The sequence below is a fragment of the Lepisosteus platostomus genome, chromosome 3 (genome assembly GCF_059453375.1).
Source record: "Lepisosteus platostomus isolate fLepPlt1 chromosome 3, fLepPlt1.hap1, whole genome shotgun sequence".
In the NCBI taxonomy this organism is placed as follows: Eukaryota; Metazoa; Chordata; class Actinopteri; order Semionotiformes; family Lepisosteidae; genus Lepisosteus; species Lepisosteus platostomus.
In genome coordinates this window covers 31,088,080-31,100,562 of record NC_142613.1, presented here as the reverse complement: position 1 = coordinate 31,100,562, position 12,483 = coordinate 31,088,080, and the positions used below count along the sequence as shown (strand labels likewise).

The window sequence follows — 12,483 nt, the reverse complement described above, 5'->3', positions numbered from 1 at the left end:
AGATCAGAGTCAGACGAACGAAGGTTGCTCATAACAGAAAAAAATACCTATGCACTGTAATTCATGATCGTTAGATGAGGACGCGCTTCCTTTCCTATCGCGGTGTTTGTGGTGGCGAGGAAAGAGGATTTAATGCTCGACCCCCTGCCTTCTGAGGTGCGGCGTGAACGCGTAGCTAGTCCGCTTTTTTAAAGCGGAGTCGCTTTACTGGACAACTGAAACCAGGAGCAAGTGTGAAGTCAGTTATCATCTTAATTCAATCCGGCTAACCTGCAGTAGTTAATCCACTTTGGGAAACAGACATTAGGAGTTGTGCGGTGTGTGAAAACAGTTTTCAAAGAAGAAAGTTTTATGATTAAGAAATAAAAAAAGAAGTCCTTCGAGCCGGAATCGAACCAGCGACCTAAGGATTCCCGTGTAACCGCTACAGTCCTCCGCTCTACCAGCTGAGCTATCGAAGGCCTTACGAAAGAGGTGCCTGGGGGAGTCCCTAAAAGGTTTACCATAAAATCGGCGTCACTTGACGTCCAAAACATGCAAAGAAAAATACAATTGAATTGAACTAAAAATCGTACATAAAACCGAGATTTTCCTGACATTTCCTGTTATTTTTACGTAAAAAAAGGCAGCGCTGCTGCGTAGCCTGTGAGCTTTCTCTGTCTTAACCCGAGGTGTTGAAGCTGCTCTGAGAGCCTGAATCTCCTTCGTAGGCACAACAAGCTTGTTCTCCGCCAGCACTGTCTGCAGCACAGTACCTTCCTTAGCCATGAACTTCCCATTTAGGGCCCGTAGGATTAAGATACATCAGGCTGCCGAGAACGAAAAACAAGAAACCTTTGCTTTCTTGGTGACAGGCCTACCGAAGAGCGACAGCGATCGCAGCAGAGCGGCTCTGCCGTAAAGAGCTCAGTCCGCGGCCGTAGCGCTGCCGCCGGGCGCTTTGGATGTCTTGGGTAAGAATCGTAATCCCTTTCATTTGACCCCTTGGTCCTTCCCACCAACACTTTTACTCTTTTACACAGATTTGAAAACGTGAAAAGGGTGTAGTTAAACTGTGGAAATTGTGCTTCGTTCGCCCAATAATCGTAATTTGACAACTGCAAGTTACAATACACTATATATTGGAAGATTATACCAGGTAATTTTAAAAGCTAATTTAATAATGTAATAGTTAAGCCAACATTAATTTATTCTTATTGCAATTGAAACTACAATTTCTAAGTAAAATAATTACATTTTTACCGATACAAAGCAATAAGACGTCGCCTTCCAGAAAAGCGAATAACAATAATGATAATTTTTCTACTTAACTTCTCTCACCTTTTGAATCTACAAGGAACTTTGTGGTGAAAATTGTCTTGAGTATTGCGATTTCTAAAGCTTTACTTTTTCCACCCTTGTCTTCTACCCGTGTAGTTTACGTTCTAAAAAACACGTTTGGAAACCGAAAGTTAAAAACACAGAACACATGAAAGTGAAGATAAAGTGCTAAAGGTGTAAGCCGCTGGATTGTCCTTTTGCATGTGTGTAGAGAGCGATCTCACAATTTATAACATGATAACATAATTTGAGTGCAGAAGAGGAGAAAGAATGTAAGAGGTGGAGGCACAGAACTGAGCTATGTCAACCAGGATGGCCGAGTGGTTAAGGCGTTGGACTTAAGATCCAATGGACGAATGTCCGCGTGGGTTCGAACCCCACTCCTGGTAGTCCTTTTTTTAATCTAATTTTTATCATCAATACCAGTTATGCCTGATAATAATTTCCGTGGCATAATTTATAATTTATAGTACTTGGTGTTTTAGACTAGAAGATAATGCAAACACCGGTTTCTACCTGTTGGTATGCTAAGAATTCCATTCCTGAAAATCGTTTGCCATCAAAGTATCCCTGATAAAATAAAAAAAGACAATTTCTGTACTCTACTGTGTATAAATACTTTTGAATATATATCTTTTTTTAATTTAAAAAGCAAGAGCTCTTCAAATGTGCACGTCTTCTCCTTCAGGTTACTTCGTGATATTGCAACATGGTGGATTAGGTAACATGTCCCGCAATAAAATGTTGGCTGTTTCTCCCTGTGCACGTGTTGTTTATTTCGTGTTCGTCAATTATTACCCTCGTTATACTGCAATACTGATGAGAAAAAGCATTATTGTATTAAAATTGTAGCTGCCCGAATATTTTCTACTATATACAAATAAAATGCTGTATGCAGATAACTTCTACACTGTCTTTTTTATTTGTTCCCAGTATTAGGCTAAACCCACAGTTTCTCCAGACATGGTGACAACTGCCTCAGCAGGAATCTATGGCTATTTAACTCGTTCTGGACTATGAAACAATTTAAAAAGCATCTTATACTGCACAATCCACCACACCCTCTGTGACCATAATCATGATCATAACAGGGTTACAATTTTATGTATAAGCACTTTATGATAAGATCACTTTATTGGCCATATACAATTTCTTGTATTAGGAATTTGTCTTTTTGCATACCCCAACTTGCTCTCCATGAGACATAAAGCATGGATAAAGATAATAAACCATGGTGGTATGCCTGTTCAGTCTCTCATCATAGGTCATCATAGGTTTCTTTTTTTAAATTTGAAGGAGTACTGTGTTGTGTTTCATGCTTATCTTTATATTTAGTACATCTTTTTCTTACATTGTTGTGTCCATACTATAACTAGTCCAATAAGCAAGTCGCTTGAGAAATTTCATATTTGACAGACAGCATATGTAAGGAAAATGGGTTGTTTTGGTGTTGTTTGAAGCCTGATTGTGTGCTGTGGAACCATTTTATACACAGACAAAATATACTCTCACAGCACTTGACAGTCCATATGGAGAAATATTTCTTTGTGTTAAATTTCTATAGTTATTTTTAAAATAAGTCTACATACAAACACAAAACTATTGCTTAACTGGTAGGCCAAAAGGTAATAAATGAATAAATAACAAAGAAGTAATCATTATGTATCTTATGCAACTGAAGTAGGTGACCCCGTTCTTTGTATATATTTGCACATTTTATAGTTGCTTTTAACTGATTAAGCCCCAAGGAATTATTTGATTTCTTATTCCAGTGTTCTTGATATATTCAGTAAAGCAACTAAGAAAAAATGGAGTTGTTTATCCATGCTGTACAGATTAAGTACAATTAATGTACACTGCTGTACACGAATCTTAACATCTTGTACATAGTCAGTGATTAAATATGTCTTCTTGTTGTTGTTGTTGTTCTTGTGGTTGTGAGAGTCAACAGTTTACTCAAAGGCTTCGCTAGTTTCTTTCTTCTGTTGTAACACCTTTTATTAATACAATTTAGTTTGGATAATGAGAAACCAAACTTGTCTTTTCATCAAAATGTTCAAAAATGTAAGAATAAATTCGAGGTGAATTACACAATGAACAGTTCGTGTGAAGTGCTGTTGTAGGCAGTCCATCACATTTACCAGTCGATAATATTGACTTCTTGTCAGGTGCTTCTTGTTATTAATATCATTTGTTCCTCTGTACACATCAATAAAGCTAAAGATCTACTTTTTGACCTACAGAAATACAGTCCTACATTTATTCAGATTAACTGTTGTTGAAAAAGAAAATGTTTAGCATTTCTGTAGGAAGTTACCATAAAGCAGGGAATACACTGAAGAGACTACAACAATGCATGTTTCAGATTTTTACAGCGGTGAATGTTCTGCTGTAGGTAGTGAAGGTAAGCTCATGGTTTGATAATGTAGCTTGTATTTATTGAGTCTGTAAGTATGAATCCCTATGGGACTACCCTTTTATATTTTATTATTAACACACTATAAATACACAGTTGTATGCAAAAGTTTGGGCACCCCTGGCCAAATTACATGTTTTGTTGATTTTCTAAGTGGAAAGAAGTTAACACATTCTCTGCAGCAAACAAACTTAAACTTGACATATCTCTGCAAATTTTAATGCTCAGTTACTAATTATTTGCTAAATTTAACAGATTGGAAAAAACAAAACAGTAAATGTGGCATGTGCAAAAGTTAAGGGCACTCTATCAATCAGTACTTCGTAACACCCCCTTTGGCAGAAATCACAGCCTCCAAACATTTCTTGTAGCCAGCTAACAGTCTTTCTATTTGTTGTAATATCTAACCTCTTTTCAGCTTCAGTTTCTTCACTGACTGTGGGACATTAGCTTCCAGGATTTGTTGATACTTAGAATCCATTCTTCCCTCTACCTGCACAATATTTCCTGTTCCACTGGCTGCCACACAACCCGAAAGCATAATAGATCAACCCCCATGCTTAACAGTTACTAAGGTGTTCTTTTCTTCAAATGCTTCTCCTTTTTTTTCTCCAAACGTACCTTTGGTGATTGTAGCCAAAGAGTTCAATTTTTACTTCATCGGACAACAGCACTTGGTTCCAAAATGCCTCTGGCTTATCTAAGTGTTGTGTTGCATAATTCAGATGTTGACTTTTGTGATGAGAGCGAAGGTAAGGTTTCCTTTTGATGACTCTTCCATGCAGATCATGTTTGTGCAAGCAACACTGCACAGTGGACTGGTGCACCACTACTCCTGTGCCAGCTAAATTTTCCTGCAGGTCCTTCGCAGTGATATGGGGGTTTTGCTTTGCTTTCCTGACCAGTCTACGAGCAGTTCTATCTGAGATTTTTCTTGGTTTTCCAGATCTTGTCTTGACTTCAACAGTTCCCCTTAACTTCATTTCAGACAGCGGAAATTGCAAACAGGAAGCATTTGGATATCTTTTTCCCCCGCTTTGTAAGAGTCAATTATCTTTATTTTTTTATCCTCAGTCAGCTGCTTCAAGGAGCCCATGGTTGTTGAGTGTACGCACAACATCCTGAGAGGTTTGAAGAGTCAGAGAATTTATTAAGCCCTGGCTTTGTCATCACCTGAGATGACCTTAGATTAAGGCCTAACGAGTCAATTAAGTTCTAAGACCTTACAAACAAATAACACTAGTGGATCAACTGGAGGGGTGCCCAAACTTTTGCACATGCCATATTTACTTTTTAATTTTTTTAAAACTGTTAAATTTAGCAAATAAATAGTAACTGAGCATTACAATTTGCAGAAACATGTCAAGTTTATGTGTGTTCGCTGCAGAGGTTGTGTTAACTTCTTTTCACTTCAATCAACAAAATCATGTAATTTGGCCAGGGGTGCCCAGACTTTTGCATACAACTTTATAGAAAGAGAAGCTAATTTCTGAATAAACATGGTCCACAATTATGTTCAGTCTGCTGTTGAGATAGTATATAGTGTAAGGGATTCTCTTTATCAGCATGTTTTGTAAGCTCACATCAGACGTTTGAATTACATTGAAAATAACTTTGAAATAAAGAATGGGGTAATATCATAGATACATGCTCACTTACTCAGAAAATATCATTCCTTCTGTTGGAGTTAATCAGGGATTTTATTTTCATTAACACATGTAAATCAATTTAAGATTCCTCTGTGTTCTTGCTTGCAGAATGGGTCGGGTTATTTTGGATGAATCACAATTGATTCATGTGATTTCATTATGCCACAGACGTTTTGGAGAAAGGCTACCAGGAGTGGGGTTCAGACCCACACAGACATTTATTCAGTGGATCGTAAGTCCAACACCTTAACCACTCGGCCATCCTGGTGGGTAGGGTTGGGCTACGAGAGACAATAATTTCTGTTTTGCTCTGACGTCAAAAAGAAAAAGCTTTTGTATTTAAAGTCCAGAAAAAAATACATTAATCTCTTGTGTCTTTACACTAATAAGTTAAACATTCCTGTGTATTTGATGAGCCTGTGTGAGAAGAGTAGTTTATATGTACATGTTGTTTCACTCCTGTTTTGTTGCTTATCTGTATGTCAATGCAATGAACTTCCTCCTCAGATTGCAATATGATTTAAGTGTCCAGGAATACAAAATATAATAAACTATCACTATCGATGGACTTTTTTTTCATTATTTCACTGACCTCTAAAAGGTATTTCACAATAGAATGGATAGTTATCAGAGAAAATATCTAGAAGTGCAGAAACACTTTATAAAAAATAGTGTTTCAGTTAGTTTGTTTTTGCATACTCTTTGTTAACTGAGAAATAACAATACACTGCATATAAGGCGCAGTGCAACCACCCTGGCGCCAGATCTCTGGGTACAAGGGCTGGTTTCTCCTGTAAGAGGTGCTAGTGGACCAGCAGGTGGCACTCTTTCCTATCATTCTGGAGGATTAACCACCCAACGTCCCAGTATGGCAACAGAGGACATTGCGGAAGGAGGTGACATCCTTCAGGTTTTTAAATGGTGATAAAGAATGTCTTTATTTGGAATAAAGATTTCATGTTCTGTATAGTAGGGGTTGATAATCCCGTCCACCAGCCTGTCTGAATCCCCCCTTGGGTCTGTACAGTCTGACTTTCTCTATTTACCCTTCAATTTGACTGGTTAAGTAATTCATTAGTTCTCTGCCTGACCTCATTTGTAATGGTGCTTCTGGCACATAATGGCTGAGAACATAACCCCTGTGAAAGAAGTGCATCCCTCCTATAAGTATTCTGAGATCCTTGGGGTTGGAAAGTGCTCAACAAATGCAGACAGTTATCAAGGAAACATTATTAAATATGAACGTAAAGGCCCAGGCTGGGGGCATAAAATACTTCATGTAAAATGGACTTAGAAACATATGATTTTCCAGGTGTTTTTTTTAACAATCATAGGAACAAAGTAGAAAAGAAAGAGGAGGAAATATGAAAACATTTGCTGGGGGGGTGGTGTAGTGGTTAGTATGGTTAGTATTTCACTAGGACAGAGGTGGTAACAGAGCAGAGTTCTGATAGCAGACATATTTTTATTCTTTACACTAGATATACTTTAAAACATTTTATATGGCAGGAATAAAGATGCCTACTTTAATACTTTTATACTATCTGAAGAATGAAGCTTTCCTAAATGAAAGACCAATTTGGTCATGGGATTCACAGCGAGTGTGTTACTGTATCCTCTAAGAAGATTATCACAGTACATTTCACAATCTCTGAAAACTATGTAGATATTTAAGATTGAGAACAAGGTGTACATTCTTTAACAGAAAGGGGTGTGAAGGTCTGGAACTAGCTGCCCAGCCATGTTGTTAGTGTTGATACCCGTATTCTTCAATAGGAATAACTTAGCTGCTAATTATCAAACAGATGAATATAGATATGAAACTCAAGTATTCAGACTCCTCAGAAGAATTGACAAAGTCAACCCAAAGACCCCAAAACTTTTTCAGAATTAAACACAAACCAGAGAACACAAGTGGAACCTGCTTAATATAAGTTTATTGAAAACCAAGAACAGGAGGCACTTTTTCCACATTGTGGGAGTCTAATAAGACTTTCATGAAGTGGCAAGATGAGAACCTAATATTACTTAGTTACTAGCAATTTGCTACATGGGTAAATGTGATGTTTGAAAGAGTAATAAAATAGGTTAGTTCATATTACTTTCACAATTTCATTTTATATGCACAGCAGTGGCAATGCAATTGGATTTTTGTCTGTTGGACCAAAAATATAATGTATTTTGTTATACTTTGTATTTGCATTTTATCTTTAAATATTATTTAGTTCCAGTACAAACGATATGCAATTTAACCAATTAGATGTAGTTTTGTTAATTGTCTTAGAATAAAAATACCGAAACAGTTTCTGGACATACAGTATATATTAATACATCCCAATTCATAGGATAATAACTATTATTGGTGTAAGTGCTCACAGTGCACACTAGTATTAAATGTTATAATTAAAAAATGCCTAGAAGTATACATATTTCCTTGATGGGTTCTCTTTAAAATTAATTTGTTCCGAGTGTTTAACATTTGCCCAATGAAACCCTTTGGATGTAAATTAATCTGTTTTAATCCATATTAAAATGAACTCAAAAGATATGTAATCATTCTAACTGCTATACCAGTAGACAAGCTTGATTTACTAAAACACCAGAAGGTCTTTTAATTCACGCTTTATACATTTATTTCAATCTTAACATATCAGTTGTATGAGAAATTCAAAATCATAAGGAAAGACTAATTTCTTCAGTAAAGTTCTGCTCAAACGTAACTGAAGTTGCTCAATGTGGAAAAGCTTCAAACTATTCAAATTATAAATTCAAATTATAGCAATGCTGATAATAATTGAGATCTATGCAACACTTTCTTACAGTATTGGATATTAACTTTATAATATTTTTATTAGAAAGTGTAATGCCCTACACTTGATGATTATGTTGGCTTCTGGTGGAATTCCCCTTTAAATTGTAGGGGAAATCAGAAGACTCAGGACATGGGCCTAAACATTCCACATTGCTTGAACCTTACAATGAGGTTATTGTGCTTTGAATGTATAGATTGTAATGACTTTTTCCCTCCTGGCACTGTGACATTTTCTTAACACATGTCAAACGTTTATCTTTATGTTCTCTTTACTTCAAAGTATCTGCCTTACATTGCTTTCATAGCCGGTGAAAAGAAGGATTCAATCTGAATACTCAGCGCCTCTCCAAAAGATATTGTTGTGAAAGTTTAAAAGAGCACAGCATGTGTTCAGCAGTCGCCTGGCCGTGATGTTTGTAGGGCAGCTAGGATGCAGACAGGCATTCCAATCTTTTGACAAATGTTCCCTTCTCCGTTTACCTGAGCTGTCACCCTACACCTGGTGGAGTGTATACTGGAGCGCTAATTTGTGAAAATAAAACCTGCTCTTTGTACCATATGAAAAACCACATACAAAGAAGAATGTCAGCTGAGAGCTTGAGGAAAATGTCCAAGCCCTTTTACTGAATGATCTACATTTCCAGTGTCTGAAATGAATCAGCTCTGTACGATGTTTCTCTCTTGACATTGCTTTATTTGTTTTTTATTATATAAACTATGCACTTTTATCAACTACCAACTGAAGCATTAAGGCATTTATGTTAATATTCTGTACTCTACCTGGGATTGTGATCTGGTAGAGTGGTCACTCAGGCAGCTTGCAGTACAAGCCCTGAATTGTTATGGTTATTATTATTTTTATTATTATTATTATTATGATGTTTTACTTATTTTTTTTTAAAACAGGATATTTTTAAATAAAGGATGCCTTCACTTCACTCACTGGATACCTTAGGATGAAAATAAGTTTTTAAAGCAAAGCACAAAACAGTATACAGTAATGCCAAAACAATATAATTTAAAAAGCAGTTTACTCTTTACCTACGCCAAATTATTCCTTTTACTCTTAAAAGAAATAGAGAACTCTTTGTACTAGATAGCTTAGCACATTTTCTGTTTCTTATTTATTCAACTGTTAACAGTTTTCTAGTTTTAAAGTGTAGCATATTTTAAACTGCAGCTTCTGTGAGTAATGGGTCACAGTTTTGGCAGCTGCTGCTTCCTTTCAGACGAAAGAACAGTTTGAAATATAAGGCTTTCAGCTGATGTTTTTAAAAGGTTTTTTATTTTACATGGACTTACATCATAAACTGAATTGTAAAATATTAAAATTTCATAATGATTTATTAAGTCTGTTATGAAGTGTTACCAATGATTTGCAAAAAATAAACACGATAAAATTTCCTAAATTCTTCTCGAATATATGTTTATAGCCAAGTGCTTCTTTTTTCAGTAAATTAAGGGGTATAGTAATACCACAGCATTTTCATGTAACATTGATTTGAAGGTTGTTTTCTTTCCAAAAATGGCATTTTGACCACACTTCAGTTATACAATTTCTTCTTTAAGTCTGTCATTGCAGAACACAGCAAACTTCTTCCAGAGGAAACTGGGATTCAGTACATTAAGGATTCACAGAATGGTTCTTCACTTTCAGAACATGCATCATGCATCACTTTATGCATGTTGGGCAATGTTTGGGAACATTTACAGATTACTTTCTTTTTATATTATCATCAGTAAAAAAGCAAATAAATGACAAAATACAGCATTTTAAATAATAACATAAAAGTGCTAAATAGCTAAACAAGCTAAAATGAATATATAGTTTCATGAACAAATTCTGAATACACAGAGATGCAATGCTGGCCCAGTATGTATTTTGTCTCCCAGTGTGAGTTTCAGGGAAGAGAGACATCTGACAATACCATGCAAGGATATCTGAACATCCACCAGAAGTGTGGAAACATGTTTCAGTGAAGACACTCCCATCTTTTTTCAGAGATAAACCTCCTCCAACACCTGTCCTTTCAATACCCAGCTTGGTGAATGACTGGGACCCCTGGACCAGTGCTCCTTGACCCATTCTTGGTCCAATTAATGTAACTGGTTTTCTGTCCACAAACAACATAGAATGAATTATTAAATTCCTTCAACATATTTAATGGAATTTTTCTGAGTGGATGTAATCCACCATTTACAATAGGTATAATATTAAGAGTGAATGACATTATTTTCCTCAGAGGAAAGGAATTCTGTTTTTGATAGAGGAGGGTTGTCTTGTTTCTGATATTGCTATCTGGGGGAAACAAAAACTAACCAGTAGCATTACTGCCTTGCAGTGCTGGGGTCCTGGGTTCAATTACAGACCTCGGGCGCTGTCTGCTTGGAGTTTGTATGTTCTCCTCATGTTTGCATCGGTTTCCTCATACAGTCCACGAACATACTGGTAGGTTAATTGGCCCTGGAAATGTGGCCCTGGAGTGAGTGTGTGCATGTCTGTGTTTGCACCCCTTGGTTGCCGGGATAAGTTCTATTGTGACCGTGAATTGGACAAAGCAGCTCGAAGTTGGATGGAATAACTAACCACCTGAAGATTATTCTGAAATATCATCACCAGAACTATTTGGAAAACCAAATGAGGGGATGTTTCTTCTGACTGATTTCCAACACTTCAGAGATTCTTTGTTTACAGCTAAAATTTGTCTGAGTTGTGACAGTAATTTAAGTGATTTACTTCTTCACCAAATGTTAGTCCTTTAGGGAACAATGATAAGATTACATGATCCTCAAGCAGGACAGTGCCATGCTACTGAATGGTGTTGTCAGAGGGTGAGAAATTATATTGTAGCTGTTAGCAACTAAAATTGTATTTTGATTTGTAACACCAGTTATAAAGAAAACGATATGAGTAAAGTGGATGTCATAAGAATTAAAAATGAAAACCACCAAAAATACCAAATATATTTTGACTAACCCAGATTCAGTTAGGGTTACTCAAGAAAAAACTTTCCCCAATAATGTTTCAGCTAATGAACATATAATTGTTAGTTTACTGATGAGTGTTTTTGTACTATTAAATTTTAAATACAGACAGTAATGTATTATCTGTCTGTACTACTGCCAGAGATATTTCTAATTGAAAATATAGTTTTAAGATAGAGTACCTTTGTATAGAGTGAGATATGTCAAAGAACTTTACTTAATATTAGGCGAAGTCATACTGTGTATATTATACACAGCTGAAAAGTAGGTCATTCACGAAGTACAATTCAAAACGCAATTTACAATAATAACAAAGACAAAAACTCCAGAATTTCTAGCCTTCTGTACAAAGGTTTTGTCAACAAGCGGCAAAACCCGAACTGTCACAACTAAAACCAGCTAACCTAAAACACTTTTATTGGTAACTTTTCGTCATTTTCTGCTACAACTTAAGTATACACTAACGAAAATACCGGTTCTAAGTACAAAAAGCAAACAATTGTGAACTCTTAAGTGATAATATATTATCAGCGACTGACGTGGCGTTTGTAACGAGAAAGGGGAGTACTGTTTGATCCCCTTCAAGTTCACTGAGGAGGATGAGAAGCGAGCCCAGCCGCCTCAAAGGTTACTGGTGAGTCTGGTGAGCTCTCCTTAAGTCCGTGTCCGGAGTCCGGGGACCAGCTGAGCGACTGAAGGCGCAGTCACGTGACAGTGGCTGCGCCATATTCCAGAAGCTGAGCTGTAACTGCAGCGCGAGGCAGGGGAAAGGAGCAACTGGAACAAAGTTTGGGGCCAACTCGCAGAAAGCAAGCGGTAGTATTTTTCTGTTTATTAAAAAAGTGTGAAAGTATCTGGAATTCAAACGTCAGACAAAACGACTTTTTGCAAAGCACCCTAAAAAGCACTTTCAAGTATTTTTTGGGTTTTTTTACAAAATTATTGCTGTTGTGGAAACCAGGGACGGATATTTGCATTGTGCATGGTTATGTATGTGGAGAACTTGGCTAGGATCATCCTCTGTTTTGCGTAGCTGCTCTTTGGAAATGTCTTAAGGTAAAGGTCTTGTTCTAAACAACAAAACTTGCTTTACTCTGTACTTTTCAGTTAAATTTCTTTCAAGTATTTCTAAGTTACCTCTAGTTTTCCATCAGGCTAAGGTCAGTAAAATTTAGAAGTCATTTAAGGAGATGCGTATATTTTCCTTGTTGCATTCCTAGTACCGATCGTTTTTAAGTAAGGATAGCTTAGTTAAGAAATCTAAAGGCGGACCAACGGAAACCTTAAGATTAGAAATAACG

At 36.6% G+C, this 12,483-nt stretch overlaps 1 protein-coding gene, 1 long non-coding RNA gene and 2 other non-coding genes across 8 annotated transcripts in view; 3 read left to right on the top strand and 1 right to left on the bottom strand.

Moving 5' to 3' along the window:
• Nucleotides 1-375: 375 nt before the first annotated feature.
• On the bottom strand, nt 376-461 carry trnay-gua (transfer RNA tyrosine (anticodon GUA)). Its single transcript is given in 2 exon segments — nt 376-411; nt 425-461. It is a non-coding gene; the product is annotated as a tRNA-Tyr (tRNA).
• LOC148674715 (uncharacterized) lies at nt 384-2,081 on the top strand. Its single transcript, XR_015935372.1, has 2 exons — nt 384-953; nt 2,009-2,081. It is a non-coding gene; the product is annotated as an uncharacterized LOC148674715 (long non-coding RNA).
• Nucleotides 1,627-1,709, top strand: trnal-uaa (transfer RNA leucine (anticodon UAA)). The gene has a single exon. It is a non-coding gene; the product is annotated as a tRNA-Leu (tRNA).
• A 9,761-nt stretch (nt 2,082-11,842) lies between the features above and the next one.
• Nucleotides 11,843-12,483, top strand: part of utrn (utrophin) — a 310,852-nt gene continuing 310,211 nt past the window's right edge. For 4 of the 5 annotated variants that reach the window (XM_088625185.1, XM_088625187.1, XM_088625188.1 and 1 more), the window contains exon 1: nt 11,843-11,998. The gene's annotated coding sequence lies outside the window, so the exon portion shown is untranslated. The other variant, XM_088625184.1, reaches the window with a different exon arrangement.